Genomic DNA, 23,526 nt, shown 5'->3' on the forward strand with positions numbered 1-23,526 from the left:
TGGCCATTGTCTTTGGAGACACCTTTGTGGAATAAGGGACTGGACTACGTGCAAACCCTCAGGGCAACGTGGGCTGGGTGATGGGGAAAGATTGCCTCACCCCCCCACCCTGATTGACATCTACAACCCTGCCAGTCCAGATAAAAGGTGGACTGCTGAGGCGGGGCCTCAGACGCACCAAGGAGACACACGAAGAAGACGCGATAGCGCTTCCCGTCGGAGCGGGAAGCCATTTTGAAGGAAGCCACGTGCGTTAGATTCCGGATCAGGAGTCTGTGGCTGAAACCAAAGGAAAACCGTTTTAACTAACAACAGGGATTTGCTTCGCAAAGACGACGGGCAAGTGTTCCTTCTTTCTCACCACTCTCTCTCACCAACACGTGAAATGCCAGTGGTTCCCAAAACGGGAAAGCCTGCAGATTTTGAGTGACTCTTATATTCCATTGGACTCAGTATTATCCCCTAGACAACGATAGAGCTTATTTCTGATTGATTATTACTATACCTGTGCTTTAGATTGAGTTTTGACGATGTATATGATCTGAATGTTTTGTATTAACCATACGTTTGTGCCCCTTTATAAATAAAAAACGTTTGAAAATAGCACCATCAGACTTCAGCGGACCTCTCTATCTTTGCTGGTAAGTCACCCGGTTACTGGGAACGTAACAAGTGGGGGCTCGTCCGGGATTTGAAACCAAAGGGGAGGGTCAGTGAATCGGGCTGTAAGTCCAAACTTAAATCTGGTTACGCAGGTAGCCAGACAGGAAACCAGCAAAGATGGATGTGGATGAATTTATGAGAAATCCGACTGTAGAAGCGCTAGGGGCGGCTACCAAATTAGACTTGGTAAATCTGGCAAAGGAGTTAGACCTCACAGAGGTGAGGTCATCAATGAAAAAGCAGGAAGTGCGAAGGGTCATAACAGTAGATAGTCAGAGGGCTGAAATGGCTAGCACAAGAGGGCACAGTTTTAAGGTGCTTGGAATGAGGTACACAGAAGTCAGGGGTAAGTTTTTTTTTTTACACAGAGTGACAATAGACAATAGGTGCAGAAGTAGACCATTCGGCCCTTTGAGCCTGCACCGCCATTCTGAGATCATGGCTGATCATCTACTATCAATACCTGGTCCCTGCCTTGTCCCCATATCCCTTGATTCCCCTATCCATAAGATACCTATCTAGCTCCTTCTTGAAAGCATCCAGAGAATTGGCCTCCACTGCCTTCCGAGGCAGTGCATTCCAGACCCCCACAACTCTCTGGGAGAAGAAGTTTTTCCTTAACACTGTCCTAAATGACCTACCCCTTATTCTCAAACCATGCACTCTGGTACTGGACTCTCCCAGCATCTGGAACATATTTCCTGCCTCTATCTTGTCCAATCCCTTAATAATCTTACATGTTTAAATCAGATCCCCTCTCAATCTCCTTAATTCCAGCGTGTACAAGCCCAGTCTCTCTAACCTCCCTGCGTAAGACAATCTGGACATCCCAGGAATTAACCTTGTGAATCTACGCTGCACTTCCTCTATAGCCAGGATGTCCTTCCTTAACCCTGGAGACCAAAACTGCACACAATACTCCAGGTGTGGTCTCACCAGGGCCCTGTACAAATGCAAAAGGATTTCCTTGCTCATGTACTCAATTCCCTTTGTAATAAAGGCCAACATTTCATTAGCCTTCTTCACTGCCTGCTGCACTTGCTCATTCATCTTCAGTGACTGATGAACAAGGACTCCTAGATCTCTTTGTATTTCTCTCTTACCTAACTCTACACCGTTCAGATAATAATCAGCCTTCCTGTTCTTACTCCCAAAGTGGATAACCTCACACTTATTCACATTAAACGTCATCTGCCAAGTATCTGCCCACTCACCCAGCCTATCCAAGTCACCCTGAATTCTCCTAACATCCTCATCACATGTCACACTGCCACCCAGCTTAGTATCATCTTGTTAAGAGTGGTGAGTGCATGGAATGGGCTGCCAGTGGAGGCGGATACAATAGGGTCTTGGATAGGTACATGCAGCTTAGAAAAATAGAGGGCTATGGGTAACCCTGGGTAATTTCTAAGGTAAGGACATGTTCGGCACAACTTTATGGGCCAAAGCGTCTGCATTGTGCAGTATTGTGTTGTGCATTATACTAACAAGGAACTAATAAATTTTTCTCAAGATTGCTGCTCAGGATCAAAGGTAATTTCCTCCCATTCTGGCTCTGTGGTAACGATCAACGTCAACCCTGCACATTCTACTACAGATGGACAGCAAGTGCTTGGGAAGGCAGGCAAGTACATGATCTGTCAGCTGTTACAGCCTCGATGCCATTAATCAAGGCTTCCATGAACTTGAGGTAAGCAATGATTCCCGCACACTTTGAACAGTGATGGGGTGATGGGACAGGGGCTTCCAGGGATTGTGGAGGGGTGGAATTTTGCATTTTAAACCCCTTAAGGCCTTAAGGGGTATTAACAGCACCCTTGAATCTGAACAAGGTCAGAATGTACAAAAGTGTAAAATATAGCAAGTTACATCACTGACTACACTTTAAAAGTACTTCACAGACTTTGGGAAGGTCTGAAGCTTGGAAAGATGGCTGCTTGTTTTCCACTTACAAACGTGTGTGCTGGGCGACATGGCTCATAAGGCCAATTCCGTGCTGTATCTCAATAAGATTATTAAAAATAGTCAAGTCCATAGGTGCCATTGCTATCATGGTTATCTATTGGCTCAAAATCAGCTTGTACTCTTGACACATGGCACCTGTTTGTACTTGTAGCTCAGATTATAATGTCATTACTTTCTTCCAACAAATCAACCAACATGTCTATCTTCATGAACAAAAGTTTTGTTCTACAATTTAGAAGAGTATTCATCTTCAAAAACACCAAGAGATAAGATTAGCAGTAGGGCTAGATCAACTTATCAACGCTGTTTCCAATGCCATACCTTTACACGTATTGTCAGATTAAAACTGGTAACTCATTGCCAAGTGTTTTGTCAAATCTCGTGACTAAAAGATGAATCATGCAACACAGATCTGGCAATCAAAGAAGCTGTACATCTTAGGACTCTGAACGACAAACAAAATGTTTAGTAAGTGAGGCAGCATCTATGGAGCATGAAACAGAATCAACATTTCAAGTCAGAGAGCCTTGATCAGAATTGGGATGGAGATTATAAAAAGGTAAATGTTAAGTTTAAGAAAGTGTTGGCAGGGCCATATTTTGAAGAGTCCAACCTGTAACATTTACTGATTTTTTTTTCCCCATGTGTATGCTGCCCAACTTGCTAAGTATTTCTAGTATTTTTGATTTTTCTACCCAGATGTTAGATCAGTATCAATCCAGATAGTTCACAATTCTAGTCAGGGATATTATATAGGTTGTGTCTTTCTCAGTGTACTTAATGAATGGAACAAATGCACAAAATAAGCAAGATGTGAGTCACTACCACAGCATGTGGCATACATCTCCACCAACTAAACAGCTACAAACCTCACAGGAAATATCAGCACCTCTACGCAGCCACGCTCTTGGACACAGAACAAAACTCAACATTCATGTAACAGCCATATAAAACTTAGGCTTGGCCAGTCTTGAAATCCTGTGTCCAATTCTGCACTCACCTCCCCCCCCCCCCCCCGCCAGTTATAGGAAGGATGTGGAGGTTTTGGAGAAGGTGCCGAAGAGGTTTTCCAGGATGCTGCCTGGATTAGAGAGCATGAGCTACAAGGAGGGGTTGGACAAGCTGGAGTTGTTTCCCTTGGAGCGTCAGAAGATGAGGGAAGACTTGAAAGAAGTTTCAAAGATTATGGGAGACAGGATAGAGAGTCAGAGTAGGAATGCCAAATACTAGAGGGTGTGCACTTAAGGTGAGATGGGGAAAAAGTTTAAAGGATATATGCAGGACAAATTTTTGGTATTATTTATCTATAGGGAGTGGTAGGTTTCTGGAATAAGCTGCCGGGACGGTGGCCGAAGCAGATCTGACATTGGCTGTAAGATAAAGGCATGACTTTACAGGGATATAGGACATATACAGGTTAAAGAGATTTAGTTTAATTCTGCATTATGCTCAGCACAGACATTGTGGGCTGAAGGGCCTGTTATAGTGCTGTATTGTTCTATATTACAAGATTATAACTTTAGCAATACATGCCACAGAGTGTAAGGTTAACATCCACTCAGGTAACTCGATAGATTTAGTTGGTACCAAGAGACTTTAATTGCAACAGTAATGATTTATTACCAGTCTGACATTTATACCTTAGAGTGGATGGTTCCTCAATGTTGTTATAGAAGGGGGGTGACAGTGGGGATCCAAGTTCCCACTAACAATTAAATGCTCGCAATGGTGTGCACCTCAAGTAGCCTCTGACAACCAAGTCCAGCTCCTGGCCTTCACGTGTGGATTAGCTACTAAGCCCAGCGGAATCTTTTCTACTGACAGTAGAAGGGGCAATGGTGGGATATTGGCACCTTAAAACCAATCACTTCGGGCAGATGGGGTTCGTCAGCCCTGGCTGGCAGCTCATCTAGGAGAAGGAAAACTCCGATCTCAAACCTCTGCTGCCTTGCGGCTGTACCCACCCATAGGGAAGGCCTCGGGAGTAAACCCCGAGGGAAAAAAAATTCGAAGCTGGATCCCCTAAGGCAGTCCTTCATGGAGTTCAATGCCAAACGGTATCAGTCTCTGCTGTTGCTTTGGGTTTATCAGCTGCGTGCAGAGGGCGCTTGCTACGTGGGCAACAGCTTGCTGCCCACATTGTACTACCCCGGCTTTCAGACCTAGATAGCGAGGATGCACTATCCATGGTCAACCTGGACCGACGGAGGCCTCACACTCACCTTAGAATGACTGGTTAACATTTCATGTGACTATTCCTCCAGCCTTCAGAAATTCTGAAATCTACTACTATAGTCAGATAGATGGCAGGTGTAATTCAAAGCAGAGAAATGAAGTGGTATTTTCTGAAAGGACGGGAAAGTGAAGCAATATAAACATGAGAACGCAATTCTAAATGGGATGACGACAGATCCCAGGGTACATCTGCAAGGATCATTTGAAATAATGGGGCAAGTTGTGGGAAAAAAAGTGATTAAAACTGAAAATCACATACGATCTAAAGATGACTGCAGAGGCCAAGTCACTGGGTATATCTGAAGTGGAGGTTGACATGTACTTGATTAGCAAGGGTGTCAAAGGTTTACAAGGAGAGGGCAAGAAGACAGGAGAATGAGGTTGAGAGAGAGATAATAAATCAGCCATGAGAGAATGATGGAGCAGACTTGATGGGCCAAATGGCCTTTCTGCCTCCATATCTTATGGACTTTTAAATAAGACACAGAAAGGTTTAGATCATTACATAGGAGCAGAATTGGTCATCCGGTCTGCTCTGCCATTCCATCATGGCTGATCCCAGATCCCACTCAACCCCATACATCTGCACCTTATCTTTTGATGCCCTGACCGATCAGGAAATGATCAACTTCCACCTTAAATATATACATGGACTTGGCCTCCATTGCAATCCGTGGCAGAGTATACCACAGATTCACTACCCTCCGGCTAAAAAAAAATTCCTGACTTGACCTCCACTGCAGTCTGTGACAGAGCATTCCACAGATTCACTGCTCCCTGGCTAAAAAATGATTCCTCCTTAACTCTGTTCTTAAACGTCGCCCCTCAATTTTGAGGGTGTGCCCTCTAGTTCTGGATACCCCCACTATAGGAAACATCCTCTCCACATCCACCCTATCTAATCCTTTCAACATTCAGTAAATTTCAATGAGATCCCCACGCAGTCTAAATTCCAGTAAATACAGGCCCAAAGCCGCCAAATGCTCATATGTTAACCCCTTCATTCCTGGAATCATCCTCGTGAACCTCCTCCAAACCCTCTCCAACGGCAACACATCCTTTCTGAGATATGGGGCCTAAAACTGTTGACAATACTCCAAGTGTGGCCTGACTAGTGTCTTATACAGACTCAGCATTATCTCCTTGCTTTTTATGTTCTATTCACCCTTGAAATAAATTCCAATATTGCATTTGCCTTCTTTGCCACAGACTCAACCTGTAAATTAACCTTCTGGGCGTCTTGCATGAGGACTCCCAAGTCCCTCCGCACTGCTGATGTTTGAACCTCCTCCCCATTTAGATAAGTCCGCACGTTTCTTCTTTTTACCAAAATGTATCATCATTTCCCAACACTGCATTCCATCTACCATTTTAGTCCATTCTTCCAATTTGTCTAAGTCCTGCTGCAATCGCATTGCTTCCTCAGCACTACCTACCCCTCCGCCTATCTTCGTATCATCCGCAAACTTTGCCACAAAGCCATCAATTCCATTACCTCAATCACTGGCAAACAATGTGAGAAGTTGTGGTCCCAACACTGATCCCTGAGGAATACCACTAGTCACTGGCAGCCTACCAGAAAAGGTCCCTTTTATTCCCACTCGCTGCCTCCTGCCTGTCATCCTTTCCTCTATCCATGCCAGTATCTTTTCTGAAAGGCCAGAAGACTTTATTTTGCTAAGCAGCCTCATGTGTGGCACCTTAACAAATGCCTTCAGAAAATCCAAGTAAATGATATCCACTGCCTCTCCTTTGTCCATCCTGCTTGTTACCTCCTTGAAGAACTCTAACTAATTTGTCAAACAAGATTCCCCTTTACAGAAACCATGCTGACTTTAACTTATTTTATCATTAGTCTCCAAGTACACCAAAATCTCATCCTTAATAATAGACTCCAACACTTTCCCAACCACTGAGGTTAGGCTAACTGGCCTATAATTTCCTTTATTTTGCCTTCCTCCCTTCTTAAAGAGTGGAGTGACATTTGCAATCTTCCGGTGTTCGGGTACCATACCAGAATCAAGTAATTCTTGAAAGATCATGACCAATGCATCCGTTATCTCTTCAGCAACCTCTCTCAGGACTCTCAGTCCATCTGGTCCAGGTGACTTATCCACCTTGAGACCTTTGAATTTACCTAGCACTTTTCATTTATAGTAGCAATGGCACTCAACCCTGCTCGCTGACACTCAGACCTCTGGCACACTGCTAGAGTCTTCCACAGTGAAGACAGATGCGAAGTACCCATTAAGTTCATCTGCCATTTCTTTGACCCCCATTACTACCTCACCAGCATCATTTTCCAGTGGTCCAATATCAACTCTCACATCCCTTTCACTCTTTACATAACCAAAAATACTTATATTATTGGCTAGTCTGCCCTTGTATTTAATCTTTTCCATTCTTATAGCTTTTTCAGTTGCCTTTTGTTGGATTTTAAAAGCTTCCCAATCATCCAACTTCCCACTCACTTTTGCTACTTCTATGCACTTTCCTTGGCTTTTATTCAGTCTTTAACTTCCTTTGTCAGCCATGGTTGCCTACCCCGACCACTTGAGAACTACTTCTTCTGTTGAACATATCTATCCTGCACCTTGTGAACTATTCCCAGAAATTTCAGCCACCTCTGCTCTGCCGTCATCCCTGCCAGTATCCTCCTCCAATCCACCTGGGCAAGCTCCTCTCTCATGCCTCCGTAATTCCCTTTATTCCATTGCAATAGTGATACATGTGACTTATGCTTCTCCCTCTCAAATTTCAGCATGAATTCAATCATACAGGCAGTCCCCAAGTTACGAACGTCCGACTTAGGAACGGAGGGAGGAGAACGCTGTCCGCCATTTGAAGACGGATCACGATGCTGTCCGCCATTTTAAGTCGTTGCCGTTAACACTGTGTTGAATGTGTAACTTTGTACAGGCAGTCCCCGAGTTACGAATGTCCAACTTACGGACAACTCGTACTTACGAACCGAGGATGGAGAATGCCGTCTGCCATTTTAAGTCATTACCGTTGACACTGTGTTGAGTGTTTAACTTTGTATTTGGCTTAAATTGTTCTTAGTAAGATTCACCCCTCCCCCCCCTCCCCCCGATCCGGTCGGCTGGTGGCGCAGTGAGATCAATGCCAGGCTTGAGTTCGATACAGTGACAGACTGCTCCCGTGCCGGGTTGATGTCGATCCAGTGACTCCCGTACCATCTGTGCCGGGTTGATTTCAAGCTCTCAACTCGACCTTGTAAAAAAAACACAGCCACCTCCAGTTTAAATTCCCACGTGGAATATCGTGGAGGATCAAATACCCAAACCCAGCACAGCCCCCACTTGTCCCATTTAGCCTGTCTCAGTGCGGTGGTCCTTAGGACCCAGCGGACCTCGGGAGCCAGCGCAGGTCAGGACCCGCCGCCCACAGTGTTTCTGTTCCATTGATGGGAAACAATCACGATTGAAAATAAAGTGGAAATAATAAAGCGTTTGGAAAGAGGTGAAACGCCATTAGTTATTGGAAAAGCCTTAGGCCACAGTCGATCAAGGATCAGAACAATTTTAAAAGATTAAGTGAGAATAATAGAGCATTTGAAAGGCCCTGCCCCGATGAAAGCTACAATTATTACTAAGCAACGCAGTGGTTTAATTATTGGAATTGTTACATACCCCGTAACTGGGTCACTTACCAGCAAAGATAGAGAGGTCCGTTGAAGTCTGATGGTACTATTTTTAACAGTATTTATTAGTAAAGATTCACAAAAATAATATCAATGCAAACATACAGATAATATACGTTGTCAATACTAAATCTAAAGGTGCGGGTATAATAATAATCAATAAGAAATAAGCTCTATCGTTGTCTAGGGGATAATGTATTGTCCGATGGAAATTTAACAGTCACTGTTAGTTCGTTCAAGCTGCAGCATTTTGGGTTTAAGAGAGACGGTTTAAACTTGCCCAGGTCTTTTATGATGCCAATCCTTTGAGTCGGGGGAGTTGGTTTCCCCGTTGTTAGCTAAAAGCCGTTTTCCGTGGTACCAGCCACCAGTCCCAGGCAACGGAACTGAACGCACGTGGCCTCCTTCAAATGGCTTCCCGCTATTACGGGATCGCTAGCGTTTCTTCTGGTGCGTCTGAGGGGCTGTTCCTACAGACCCTCTTTTATCCTGACTCGCAGGGTCGTAGATGTCAATCAGGTTGGGGTGATGCAATCTCTCCCTCAACCAGCCCACTTTGCCTGAGGGCGTTCACGTAGCACAGTATCTCAATCCACAAATTTGTCTCCAAAAGACAATGGCCATGTCCCGTAGCTTTACATCGCCGGGGAACGAGACATTCCGCACGTCTCTCTCTCATTTCCTGGGCCCCCTGACCCAACCCAACAGTGATCTTGCGATTCTCACAAAGGAGGGGGCTGCAGGCATAACACCCCCTTTCTTCAATGCGTTTTTACCAGCGGTTAAAATGAAGTAGTACAGAGTCTTACAGGATTGTGGAATCTAACACAATACAAAAGCTTTTCTTTTCACTGCAGAGTAATACAGTTATACATTCAATTCAGCATCTAGATAAACAGTCCGCGAGCACATTATCACTTCCTTTAATATCTTAACATCTTGTACCTTACTAAAGTCTTATAGCATCAGACTTCAATTTAATAACCACCTATTTTTATTTCCTCCCCTCAGCAACAAAACTAAGGAGTTGGGATCTTAGCTTACGTGCATCTACAAAAGTTTATGTAAATACTAATCTTTCAGTCGTTTTCAAACTTAACAGGCAGGCTTCCATGGGGTTGTCTTTATTATTCACATGCTTTGTCGAAATCCCGTACAACCGGCTTTGCTATTTAAAAATGGCGTCCCCCTTAACCGTCGCCTCTTTTCCGGTGAGTTCCCACGTGGGGAGCTTGGGTACTTTGGCGAGGTAAACTCTCGCCCGCCTCTTTCATAGGGGTTATTTTATCAACACCGTGTCCCAAACTTAGACCATCTTCTGAATTTCCACCCAATTCTTTAATTTTACACAGGTGGCTAGCCTTCTCGTCAGGACCCTTCAGGCTATGTGTTTTCAGTTCGAACTCTTTGCTCAAGCAGCATTTCAAATTCTGCCTTTTCACACCACACTCTGAAATAACAATAGCACGGGGGGCCCCGTCATCTCCTGGCTTAATCTGTAAGCGATCCGCAGGGTTTTAAATTTCTTCATTCGATTTGGGAACGACATATTTCCCGTTTCCTTCAATAGTAATATTTATCTCCCCATTTTTGAGCTCTGCATTAACTTTTAACACACCTTCGAGCACAAACACCTGGGAACTCTCACTTCCCACTATTACCAAGGTTAACCCTTTCTTCACTGAACCAAGTCTATCTGACCCACAAGGACGGCCGTCTCGTTCAACTGAATCAAATACCTCAGACTTGTTCTGAGCTCCGTTACTAGGTTCAGTACCATGTGCATCCCCATCTTGGACACACTCAAACGGGACATTGGCCTCTTCCAGGCTTTCAATACCCGTACCCTTTTCAAATTCTAAGTTCCCCCGATCCTCCCAGTTAATCTCTGGGCAACTCCCTTCCGGAGTAAACTCAACCCCGCGGGCTGAAACAACCTCATCTGCCAACCCAGCAGACTTCTTCAAGGCAAGGGCACCCTTTTCATCTAGGACTGCCCTCATTTCATTATCGGGAACACCTTTAGAATTTTCAACTTCTTCAAACAGTTCTGCCAAACCAGACAGATCATCCATGTCCACCTCTGGACCTTTTAACAGCTTTACCTGTTCCTCATCTCCATTTTGTGTCTCTAGCACTCCATTCCTCGCTAAGGGCAGGTCTATCTCCTCTCCCTTACTCTCTTTCACTTTACTACCCTCTTTTACCACCCTCCAAACCCTCGTGGTGTAGAGTCGGTAAAAACGTCTCGGCCAAATCGATACTGGCCAGATTTAAACTGCTCTCGTTCTCAGCTGTCTTTCTCGACATGCTGCGAGTGACCGCGCACGCGGGATAGATCTTGGAATCTAGGGGCGGAGCCTCAACACTCACAGGCTGTTTTGTCAGCGTCATTGCCGACCAAACCTTACTGCCGGCTAAATCGTTACCGAGAAGGACGTTCGCGTCAGTTCTCGGGAATTCTGATCGCACCCCTATTTCAACTGGTCCAGACACCAGCTCACAATCCATAATGACCTTATGTAAGGGCACCATTTCTGTCCCTTTACTTATTCCCTTCACAGCTACCATTCTCGTCTTGCGACCAAACTCTAGTACCTTACTGCTGATCAACGACAGCTCAGCCCCCATGTCTCGCCAGATCCGTACGGGAACTGGTGTGTCTCCCTCCCTCACAGACACGGTTCCGTGTGACAGACAAGTCTCAGACCCTTCTCGTACTCTGTCTACCCGGGGCTCTCTTGTCGATTTACTGATTACCATGGCACATCCGATAGGGACTGCTGCTTCCCTTTTCCTGGCTCTTTCCTCGGAGCAAAGCACCGAGATGCAATATGCCCCCCCTTTCCACAATTAAAACAGGTCAAGCCCGGAAATCTCTGGCTGTCTGGCCTTTCCCCCTCAACTTTACCACTAGCTCCCGGCGGGACCTCTGCCTCAGACGGCGGACTTTCTCGATCGTTCCCACGGTCTCTCTGGGAACTTTTATTCGAGGAAAACTTTGTCTTATGGGTTAGGGCATATTCATCTGCGAATCTAGCAAATTCTGAGATGGACTTATTCGACTTCTCATTCAAATACATCCGGATATCCTCCGAAACACAACCTTTAAATTCCTCAATCAGAATTAACTCCCTGAGATGCCAATAATCCTTGTCCACTATTTCTGCGGTGCACCAACGGTCCAAGAGCACACCCTTCTCATAGGCAAACTCGGTATACGTCTGATTCCACCCTTTCTTTAAATTTCTGAACTTTTGTCTATACGCTTCAGGTATTAGCTCATAACTCCGGAGAATGGCCGCCTTTACTTTGTCATAACTCTCCTCTTCCTCCTCCATGGACAACGCCATATATGCCCGCTGTGCCTTCCCTTTTAACACACTTTGTAACAACGCCATCCACTGTTCTCTGGGCCACTTCTGATTCACGGCCACCTTTTCAAAAAGCAAGAAATAACTATCAACATCCGTCTCCTCGAACGGAGGTACCACCCTCAACTCCCGACTAACATTAAACCGCTCCTCTCGGTCTGACCCCTGAACTCGTTGCTCTTGCCTTAACTTCTCCATCTCCAAGTCATGTTTCCTCTGTTTCTCTGCCTCCCTCTCCTTCTCGGCCCTTTCCTTCTCTTTCTCAGCTCTGTCTTTCTCCTTCTCAGCTGCTTCCAGCTGTTTTAACTGAATTTCGTGCTCTCTTTGTTTCTCAGCTCTTTCCTGCTCCCGTTTCACCTCTAACTCCTTTAGCTGGAGCGCATGCTCCCTTTCTTTCTCCTTTAGCTGGAGCTCATGCTCCCTTTGTCTGTCGGCTCTTTCATTCTCCTTCTCAGCTGCTTTAACTTAATTGCATGTTCCAACCTTAATTTCTCCAACTCTAACTGAGCCGTCCCACTAGCTGGTACCTTTTCAGGGATATTTTCCAATACCTCAGCTGCAAACACATTCTTCCCAATATAATACTGAGTTATTGCCCTTCGCACCTCCCGCTTTTTCATTGACAACCTCACCTCTGTGAGGTTTAACCCCTTCGCCAAATTTATCAAGTCTGATTTGGTGGCCGCCTCTAGCGCCTCCAGAGTCGGGTTTTCTATAAATTCACCCACGTCCATCTTTGCTCGTTTCCCATCTGGCTACCCGCGTAACCAGATCACTGGCTCCCCAATTTGGAATCAAATCTTGAGACGAGAACCCCAATTTGTTACGTACCCCGTAACTGGGACACTTACCAGCAAAGATAGAGAGGTCCGTTGAAGTCTGATGGTACTAATTTTAACAGTATTTATTAGTAAAGATTCACAAAAATAATATCAATGCAAACATACAGATAATATACGTTGTCAATACTAAATCTAAAGGTGCGGGTATAATAATAATCAATAAGAAATAAGCTCTATCGTTGTCTAGGGGATGATGTATTGTCCGATGGAAATATAACAGTCACTGTTAGTTCGTTCAAGCTGCAGCGTTTTGGGTTTAAGAGAGAGACGGTTTAAACTTGCCCAGGTCTTTTATGATGCCAATCCTTTGAGTCGGGGGAGTTGGTTTCCCCGTTGTTAGCTAAAAGCCGTTTTCCGTGGTTCCAGCCACCAGTCCCAGGCAACGGAACTGAATGCACGTGGCCTCCTTCAAATGGCTTCCCGCTATTATGGGATCGCTAGCGTTTCTTCTGGTGCGTCTGAGGAAGCTGTTCCTACAGACCCTCTTTTATCCTGACTCGCATGGTCGTAGATGTCAATCAGGTTGGGGTGATGCAATCTCTCCCTCAACCAGCCCACTTTGCCTGAGGGCGTTCACGTAGCATAGTATCTCAATCCACAAATTTGTATGTCCCGTAGCTTTACATCACCGGGGAATGAGACATTCTGCACGTCTCTCTCTCATTTCCTGGGCCCCCTGACCCAACCCAACAGTGATTTTGCAATTCTCACAAAGGAGGGGGCTGCAGGCATAACAGAATACATACGTTTCTTAAGTGTTTCATATGCATAGAAAGGTAAAATATATACTATATACTAAGACAAACGTTTGACTGACGCTAAATAATACCGGATGTACTTGTTCTGACTTACATACAAATCCGACTTAAAGACGGACTCAGGAACGGAATTTGTACATAACCAGGGGACTGCCTGTATTTGGCTTAAATATTTCTTAGCAAGATTCATCCTGACCCCCCCCCCCCTTTCCAGTCAGCACCACCCCCACTTGTCCCATTTAACCTGTCTCAGTGCAGGTGGACTTTAGGCCCCAGAGCAGCACAAGACCTGTCACCCGTGGCTGCTGCTGTACTTTTTTAATTAAGTGCGATCGTGAACAATAGCCAGATCAGAAATGCTGATCCAAGTCAACCAGTTCCCAAAGAGAACTCTGACAGGCCAATCACAGTTCACAGCTGCTCAGTGATAGAACATAAAATCCACAGTTTTCTGTTCCAAACAATTGCCATTGAAAATAAGGTGGGAATAATAAAGCGATTGGAAAGAGGTGAAACGCCATTGGTCATTGGAAAAGCTTTAGGCTACAGTCAATCAATGATCGAAACAACTTTAAAGGATACAGGTAACAGATAAAGTGAGAATGATGGAGCATCTGAAAGGCCCTGCCCTGATGAAAGCTACAATTATTACTAAGCAACGCAGTGGTTTAATTATGGAAATACATATGTTTCTTAAGTGTTTTATATGCATAGAAAGATAAAATTATACTATATACTCAACCATTTGACTAACTGACGCTAAATAATACCAGATGTACCTGTTCCGACTTACGTACAAATCCGACTTAAAAACAGACTCAGGAACGGAACTCGTTCGTAACCCTGAGACTGCCTGTTTTATGAACACTGCCTCTTAAGGGTTCATTTACATTAAGCTCCCTAATAAAATCTAGTTTATTACACAACACCCAATCTAAGATGACCTTTCCCCGAGTAGGCTCAAGCACAAGCTGCTCTAAAAAGCCACCTTGTAGGCATTCAACAAATTCCCTATCTTGTAATCCGACACCGACCTGATTTTTCCAATCCCCTTACATATTAAAGTCCCCTGTTATGTACCCCGTAACTGGGTGTCTAACCAGCAGAGAAAGCAGAATTTGTTGGAGTCTGGTGGTACTATACTAAAGGTGTTTATTAATAAAAAATAAGCAAAACCATATCAATAATGCAAATATACATATAAAACAAGTTAGCAGTAATAAACCTAAAAGTGTAGGAATAATAATAATCAATAATAAACAAGCACTATCGATGTCTAGGGGTAAATAAATTGTCATAGAAAAGTATAAAGTTCAGTTCAGTTTATGAGTGCTGATGTAGATATAGTTGTTGTATTGTACTTGTTGGAAAGGGAGAGGGAGAGGGGGAGAGGGGGGGGAGAGAGAGAGAGGGGGGAGAGAGAGAGGGGGGGAGAGAGAGGGGGGAGGGAGAGGGGGGGGAGAGAGGGGGGGGAGAGAGGGGGGGGAGAGAGGGGGGGGAGAGAGGGGGGGGGAGAGAGAGGGGGGGGGAGAGAGAGGGGGGGAGAGAGAGGGGGGGGAGAGGGAGAGGGGGGGAGAGGGAGAGGGGGGAGAGGGAGAGGGGGGAGAGGGAGAGGGGGGAGAGGGAGAGGGGGAGAGAGAGAGGGAGAGAGGGAGAGAGGGAGAGAGGGAGAGAGGGAGAGAGGGAGAGAGGGAGAGAGGGAGAGAGGGAGAGAGGGAGAGAGAGAGAGAGAGAGAGAGAGAGAGAGAGAGAGAGAGAGAGAGAGAGAGAGAGAGAGAGAGAGAGATGTAACAGCTACAGCAGCCAAACCTTCCTTTGCTTTCTTAAACCGTCTTATCTTTGTGGTCATTCAGTTATGCCCCCTCTGGTCTTCAGCCATACCGTTCTTCTGTGGTGGACTCGTCACTCTGGCATGAGTGGACACACACACAAGTCCCCACCGGGCCTGCTTTTACACTGATAGCCTTAATGACCGACCTCCTGGTTCGGTCTCCGAAGCCCCCACCTTCTTTTGTGGGTTCCAACACTCAGTCAGTGTCCACTGGCGTGTCTGGAGGGTATCTCTCCAGACCTGTCTTTTTATCCCGACTAACGGGGGACTCAGCTATCCATCACTCCTGAATGACTGTATCCATCAAATAAGGCCACTCCTTCAATCCACTGAGGAATGTTTATGAGCAAACTATTGTCCTTGCAGCGAAACAGTAAATAATTCAAAAAGGAGTCACAATACGGTTAATCAGCAATCTCCTCCTCTCTCTTACCTGTCGCCGATGTTCTTGCTTGTTTTTCCGTCTCTCTTTCTCATGGTCAGCATAGCAACAGTAATAGTTCGTGTTTCTCAGGAGGGGAATGGTTAACTCTGTACCCCATTGTCCATCAAGTCTATTCATCACTCATAACACCCCCATTACAATTGTGTTATTACCATTAATACATGTCTTTTCAATCCCAATCTCAATCCCACATCCTATGAGTTGCAGCCTATATATATATATATATTCCCATAATGATTTTGTTACCTTTGCAGTTTCTTAACTCTACCCACAAAGATTCAACATTCTCTGATCCTATGTCACCTCTTTCTACAGATCTAATTCCATCTCTTACCAACACAGCCACACCACCATCTATGTGTTCCTGCCTGTCCTTTCAATACAAAGTACATCCTTTGATGTCAAGCTCCCAACTACTGTTTAGCCTTCTTTCAGCCACGACTCAGTGATGCCCACAACATCATACCGACCAATCTCCAATTGCACCGCGAGTTCATCCACCTTATTCCAAAATGCTACGCAGATTTAAATACAGCACCTTCAGTCCTGCATTCTTCGCCTTTTTGAATTTTGCCCGTGATACAATTGAACTCTGCACTGTCCGCATTTGTATCCAATCATTGGCTTGAACTCTCTTACGTTCATGTTACATCCATCAATTACTTGTAAACCTGCTGACTCACCCTCAGCTCTATCATACTGGTTCCCATCCCCCTGCCATATTAGTTTAAAACACTCCCAGCAACTCTAGTAAACCTGCCCACAAGAATGGAGATGCTCTGTTAGCGCTGGACATGTGGTGACACTTACTCACCAGCACAATCTTCGCTGATCTGATTTGACATACCGGTATATCATATCATAAACACCAGAAGGTCTGCTGCTGCTGGAAATCCAAGCAACACACACAAAGTGCTCGGGGAATTCAGCAGGCAGCATCCATGGAAATGAATAAACAGTCGATGTTTCGGGCCGAGACCCTTCATCAGGACTGCATGTTGCAACGTGCATGTGAAAGCTGAAGCTAAATTTTTTTCATCTTTAGGGTTAAAATTGGGTCTAGAATACACGACCAAGGTAGCAGTGGAAGTAAATTCAATCATGGTCACGTGTTAGCTGTGTAAATACTTGAAAGAGAAACAAAGCAATTATAAAAGGTGATTGAGACCTGGAATTAATTGCATTGAGCTTGTATGGACTTGATGACTCAAATGGTAAACAACTTATGTTGTAACCTTTCAATGGTGTTGTATAACTTTCAATATTTGGAGACCATATTGTAAAACCTGTTCTTCAGTAATTAACCAATAAGACTACAAGTCCATAAGATATAGGAGTAGAATTAGGCCATTTGGTCCATTGAGTCTGCTCCGCCATTTTAGATAGATAGATAGATAGATACTTTATTCATCCCCATGGGGAAATTCAACTTTTTTTCCAATGTCCCATACACTTGTTGTAGCAAAACTAATTACATACAATACTTAACTCAGTAAAAAATATGATATGCATCTAAATCACTATCTCAAAAAGCATTAATAATAGCTTTTAAAAAGTTCTTAAGTCCTGGCGGTAGAATTGTAAAGCCTAATGGCATTGGGGAGTATTGACCTCTTCATCCTGTCTGAGGAGCATTGCATCGATAGTAACCTGTCGCTGAAACTGCTTCTCTGTCTCTGGATGGTGCTATGTAGAGGATGTTCAGAGTTATCCATAATTGACCGTAGCCTACTCAGCGCCCTTCGCTCAGCTACCAATGTTAAACTCTCCAGTACTTTGCCCACGACAGAGCCCGCCTTCCTTACCAGCTTATTAAGACGTGAGGCGTCCTTCTTCTTAATGCTTCCTCCCCAACACGCCACCACAAAGAAGAGGGCGCTCTCCACAACTGACCTATAGAACATCTTCAGCATCTCACTACAGACATTGAATGACGCCAACCTTCTTAGGAAGTACAGTCGACTCTGTGCCTTCCTGCACAAGGCATCTGTGTTGGCAGTCCAGTCTAGCTTCTCGTCTAACTGTACTCCCAGATACTTGTAGGTCTTAACCTGCTCCACACATTCTCCATTAATGATCACTGGCTCCATATGAGGCCTAGATCTCCTAAAGTCCACCACCATCTCCTTGGTCTTGGTGATATTGAGACGCAGGTAGTTTGAGTTGCACCATATCACAAAGTCCTGTATCAGTTTCCTATACTCCTCCTCCTGTCCATTCCTGACACACCCCACTATGGCCGTGTCATCAGCGAACTTCTGCACATGGCAGGACTCTGAGTTATATTGGAAGTCTGATGTGTACAGGGTGAACAGGACCGGAGAGAGTACGGTTCCCTGCGGCGCCCCTGTGCTGCTGACCACCGTGTCAGACCTACAGTCTCCCAACCGCACATACTGAAGTCTATCTGTCAAGTAGTCCACTATCCAATCCACCATGTGAGAGTCTACTCCCATCTCCGTTAGTTTGTGCCTTAAGATCTTGGGCTGGATGGTGTTAAAGGCACTGGAGAAGTCAAGGAATGTAATCCTCACAGCACAACTGACCCCCTCTAGGTGAGAGAGTGATTTGTGCAGCAAATACGTGATAGCATCCTCCACTCCCACCTTCTCCTTATATGCAAACTGAAGAGGATCCTGGGCGTGCCTGGTTTGTGGCCTCAGATTCTGTATTATCAGCCGCTCCATGGTCTTCATGGATCATGGATCATGGCTGATCCATTTCCCTCTCAGCGCCTTCTCCCCAAATCCCTTCATGTCCTGACTACTTAAGAATCTATCAATCTCTGCCTTAAATATATGTATAAGGCTGGCCTCCACAACTGCCTGTGGCAATAAATTCAACAGATTCACTAACAAGAAAATCTGCAAGTGCAGGAAATCTAAAGCAATACACACAAAATGCTGGAGGACCTCAGCAGGCCAGGCAGCCTCAACAGAAATGAATAAACAGTTGACATTTCAGGCAGAGGCCCTTCATCAGGACTGGAAAGAAAGATCGTACAAATTCACTACTCTCTGGCAATAAAATTAAAGAAATTCATGGAGATGACCAAAGGGATCATTTTCAGAATAAAAATAAATAATTTTATCAGAATCGGGGAGGGTGGCATGGTAGCGTAGTGCTTAGCATAACGCCAATACCGCGCCAGCGACACAGGATCAATTCCCACCGCTGTCTGTAAGGAGTTTGTATGTTCTCCCTGTGACCATGTGAGATTCCTCCAGGTGCCCTGGTTTCCTCCCACATTCCAAAGATATATGGGCTAGTCAGCTGATTGGTCACATGGGTGTAATTGGGCTTATTAGGCTGGACGGGCCTGTTACCATGCTGCATCAATCAATAAATATCGCTGACATATATGTGAAGCTTGTTTTCTGGCAGCAGTACAGTGCAATACATAAAAAGGAATTTTTTTAAAAGGAGAATCCAGCTGCTTTATCTCGGTAATGCAAACACGAAAAAATCTACAGATGCTGGAAATTCAAGCAACGCACACAAAATGCTGTTGGAACGTAGCAGGCCAGACAGCATCTATAGGAAGAAGTACAGTCGATGTTTCGGGCCGAGACAACTTCGTCAGGACTGACTGAAAGAAGAGATAGTATGAGATATGAAAGTGGGAGGGGGAGGTGGAGACCCGAAATGATAGGAGGAGACAGGAGGGGGAGGGATGAAGCTAAGAGCTGGACAGTTGATTGGCAAAAGGGATACAAGGCTAGAGAAGGGGGAGTATCACAGGACAGAAGGCCTTGGAAGAAAGAAAGGGGGAGGGGAGTACCAGAGGAAGATGGAGAACAGATAAGGAGTTATTGTGAGAGGGAAAGAGAAAAAAATCATCAAAAATTAAAAATTAGGGATGGCGTAAGAAGGGGAGGGGGCAAAAATGGAAGTTAGAGAAATCAATGTTCACGCCATCAAGTTGGAAGCTACCCAAACGGAATATAAGGTGTTGTTCCTCCAACCTGAGTGTGGATTCACCTTGACAGTAGAGGTGGCCATGGGTAGACTCATCAAAATGGGAATGGGACATGGAATTAAAATGTGTGGCCACTGGGAGATCCTGCTTTCTCTGGCGGACAGAGCGTAGGTGTTCAGCGAAATGGTATCCCAGTCTCACCAATATATAAAAGGCCACACCAGGAGCACCGGACACAGTATACCACACCAGCACACTGGCAGTTAAACACACAAAATGCTGGAGGACCTCAGCAGGCCAGATTGCTCAGATTTCCAGCATCTGCAGATTTTCTCTCCTTTATGAACGCAGTTAAAACTGCTTGGTTATCACTCTCTGCGTTTTGAGAAATTGCCCAGAAAGCGTTCTTTTGTAAGCAGTAAACCCTGTATCAAGAGGTACGAGTTGGTTTCACTACAGTGTGGCTCCAACACAAACTAGCTTCTGCTCTGAGTGTTGTTCAGGTAACAAATGGCAGAAAAAGTTTCTCCCAATACTGAAGTGATGATGGTCTGGCCTTCAATGTCAATCAGTACATGATCAGACGCTGAGACCAAATATACAGACAGACATACTTTATTGATCCCGAGGGAAATTGGGTTTCATTACAAATGCACCAACCAAGAATAGTGTAGAAATATAGCAATATAAATCCATAAATAATTAAATAATAATAGGTAAATACTGCCAAGTGGAAATTAGTCAAATTAGTCAGCAAATTAGTTATAAAATCAAATCAAGATCATTATCAGTGTGAAAGCAAACCAGTGATCCATAAAGACTCAAAGCACACAATAAAACCTTACAAGGTGGTAGCCACTTCAACTGTGTGCACCAACTCCATCTAAACACTGCAGTCAATAGATAACCTGGAGGAAATCTGTTCAAAAGCCCGCTGTGCCGCAGAGAACAAGCGGCGGCTGCAAAAAGGTCTCAACAACCACCTATCACAGCCACAGGAGAGGCCATTTGGCTCAAAAAGGCCATACCGACTTGATGCAAGATCTAGTTCCACTCCCTAACAGACTGGACATAAGCCAGCACAGAATCACAAAACAGAAAAAGAGGCCATTTGACCCACTGGGTCCACACAGACTTGATGAAAAAGCTCCGATGGAGAGTCTCGGCATGAAACGTCGACTGTAAATTCCCCGTGCTGAGTTCCTCCAGCATTTTGTGTGGGTTGCTCTGGATGAAAGAGCCATCCAGTTGATCCCAGTCCCCCACACAGCCATTCGCAGGACTTCTCAAGAGTCAACCAGGCTGCTGGTATTTTGAAGTAAGGGCGACATTCTGAGGAAATGAAGGATTATTTTTCAATCACACTAAAAGTGACCTCACTTTTATAACTGGCTTTGTACATTCCATAGCTTCCTCGGCTGAATTTTTATTGAGGATTTTTATTTGCTAGTCCAAAAACAAATCCATTGTCTTGCCTCGGGAGTAACTTTTTTTTTAAAATCTAGAAGCAAAATGCCCATGGGCTTAATGAAACTGTTGGCTAGGATCCGCTCTAAACCACGCTTTTAAATGGACGGTTTTATTTACCGCAGATCCTCCTCTGGAACTAGTCTTCATCGCGATGTTAAAACGGAAACCTTCTCGCCAAAGGCTTAAATCCGAAGCGCGATTTCCCGCTGGGGGACGGGGAGAGGGAAGGTTTCAGCAGCAATGCTCCTGATGACATACTTCTCTATAACCCTTCCCCTCTTTCGCATCGCTGATTAAACGCGGTCCAGCCCCGAAGGGAGGGGGCATACATGGTCTGTCCAAGCCAACTCCACCCCCACAATGGTTGACCGCTCACTTAAAATGTAGAGAACATATATAACCCGCTGCAAACAGTGCATCTTGTCCAGATGAAGGCGTTAAACTCTACTGGCATAAAGACGGACCATCTGCAAACACGATCCCTTGTTTTTATCAATAGGCGCACGTTAAGTACCGTTAAAAAATGACCATACCTGGGCGTAGCTGCAATATAGCATTGGACTATACTTGTTGCATCCTTACCGTGCGCTTTGCTTCCGTGGGACCGCGATCACTTAACGCTGCCTTGCGCTTTGACTACGATGCTCGTGTAATCTGTACTTGGGGCTTTCAGCACTCGTCCGTAAAGACCCAGCTTGTCAATCACCAGTTGGCATGGAACGCCTTTACATCATTTCCTCCAATTAGGCTTCACCACTCCTCTGATCTCACAAAGAGAGGGCTGTGATTGGTCAAGAACCTGAAACCATTTTGTAGTCCGATCTCGGTGGCGTCCCCGCTCAGTAACAATTGGGCACTTTTGTTTGCGCGATAGCAAAAAGGTGGAGATAGTTGTTGGAGCAGATGTGTGTTGAAACCGTTAGAAATCCAGCAGAAAGAATACAATTTATCATTCCCTTTGAAACGTTCACTGATCTAGCCTCTAGATGCAGAGCAGACGAAAAAATAATAATTATGCAAAATAATCAACATTTTCACAGTTGGAAAGGGCTTTGCAGGGATGCAACGGTGAACACATTTTAAATTAAAATGCAAAACACAAACACGAGAAAATCTGCAGGTGCTGGCAGTGCTGCTGAAAATTGGTGGCTGACGCTCGGTTGGCTTCTCGATTCTTGCTGGTCTTCCAGCTGTCCATGAGTGAATGCCGACACGGCACATTCCTGGCTGCAGGTGTGCGGGCTGAGGGACATACTTGGTGCAAGTCAGCCCAAGGGGGTCGTGGTGAAGAAGATTGCAGTCTGAAGTCAGCACAAGAGCCGGAGCAGGCCCATAAACACTCGAAGGTTGATTTGTTCAAAGGTCACAACAGTGCCTTATGTCTGGAATTAATTAACAAAAAAAGCACTATAAATAGGATGGATGACACTATGAAATTAAAAAAATAGACTTTGTAATATCAGATTTAATATTATAGACATGTTGTGAAATTTATGTTGCAGCAGTAGAGTGCAATACATAATAAAAAACTAAATTACAGTAACAAGTATGAACTTCTTTAAAGTTAAATAAGTAGTACAAAAAGAGAAAAAAAATTAGTCTGGTAGTGTTCGTGTGTTCAATATCCATTCAGAAATTGGATGGGAAAGGGTGGAAGCTATTCCAGGACCATTGAGTGTGTGTTTTCAGGCTCCTGTACCTCCTCCCTGATGGTAGCAATGAGAAGAGGGCATGTCCTGGACGATGGCGGTCCTTAATGATGGAAGCCGCCTTTTTGAGCATCGCTCCTTGAAGATGTCCTGGATGTTGGGGAGGCTAGCATCCATGATGGAGTTGACAGAGGTTACAAGTTTCTGTTACAAGTTCTCCCCCCCCCCCCCATACCAGAGGGTGATGCAGCCAGTTAGAATGCTCTCCATGGTACGTCTGTACAAATTTGTGAGTGCCTTTGGTGACATACCAAATCTCCTCAGACTCCTAATGAAATATAGCCACTGCAACTGCATCGATATGTTGAGCCCAGGATAGATCCTCAGTGATGTTAACACCCAGGAACTAGAAATTGCTCGCTTCTGGTCTCTCTATGAGGACTGGTGTGTGTTCCCACATCTTACCCTTTCTGAAGTCCACAATCAATTCTTTGCACATCATTGAGTGCAAAGTTGTTGCTGCGACACCACTCAACCAGCTGATCTATCTCGCTCCTGTACGCCTTCTCGTCACCATTTGAAATTCTGCCAACAGCAGTCATGTCAACAGCAGATTTATAGATATCATTTGAGCTCTGCCTAGCCACACAGTCATGAGTGTTAAGAGAGTAGACCAGTGGGCTAAGCACACATCCTTGAGGTGCCCCAGTG

The 23,526-nt window shown here is 44.9% G+C and overlaps 1 protein-coding gene across 2 annotated transcripts in view; it reads right to left on the minus strand.

Annotated features, from left to right (window-relative positions):
• Positions 1-21,891, minus strand: part of dhcr7 (7-dehydrocholesterol reductase) — a 55,870-nt gene extending 33,979 nt beyond the window's left edge. Inside the window, exon 1 of one of the 2 annotated variants that reach the window (XM_073049772.1) lies at positions 21,749-21,891. The gene's annotated coding sequence lies outside the window, so the exon portion shown is untranslated. Of the gene's footprint in view, positions 1-21,699 lie in introns of both variants that reach the window. The other variant, XM_073049773.1, reaches the window with a different exon arrangement.
• Positions 21,892-23,526: the final 1,635 nt, after the last annotated feature.

This window comes from Hemitrygon akajei, chromosome 6, assembly GCF_048418815.1.
Source record: "Hemitrygon akajei chromosome 6, sHemAka1.3, whole genome shotgun sequence".
NCBI lineage: Eukaryota > Metazoa > Chordata > Chondrichthyes > Myliobatiformes > Dasyatidae > Hemitrygon > Hemitrygon akajei.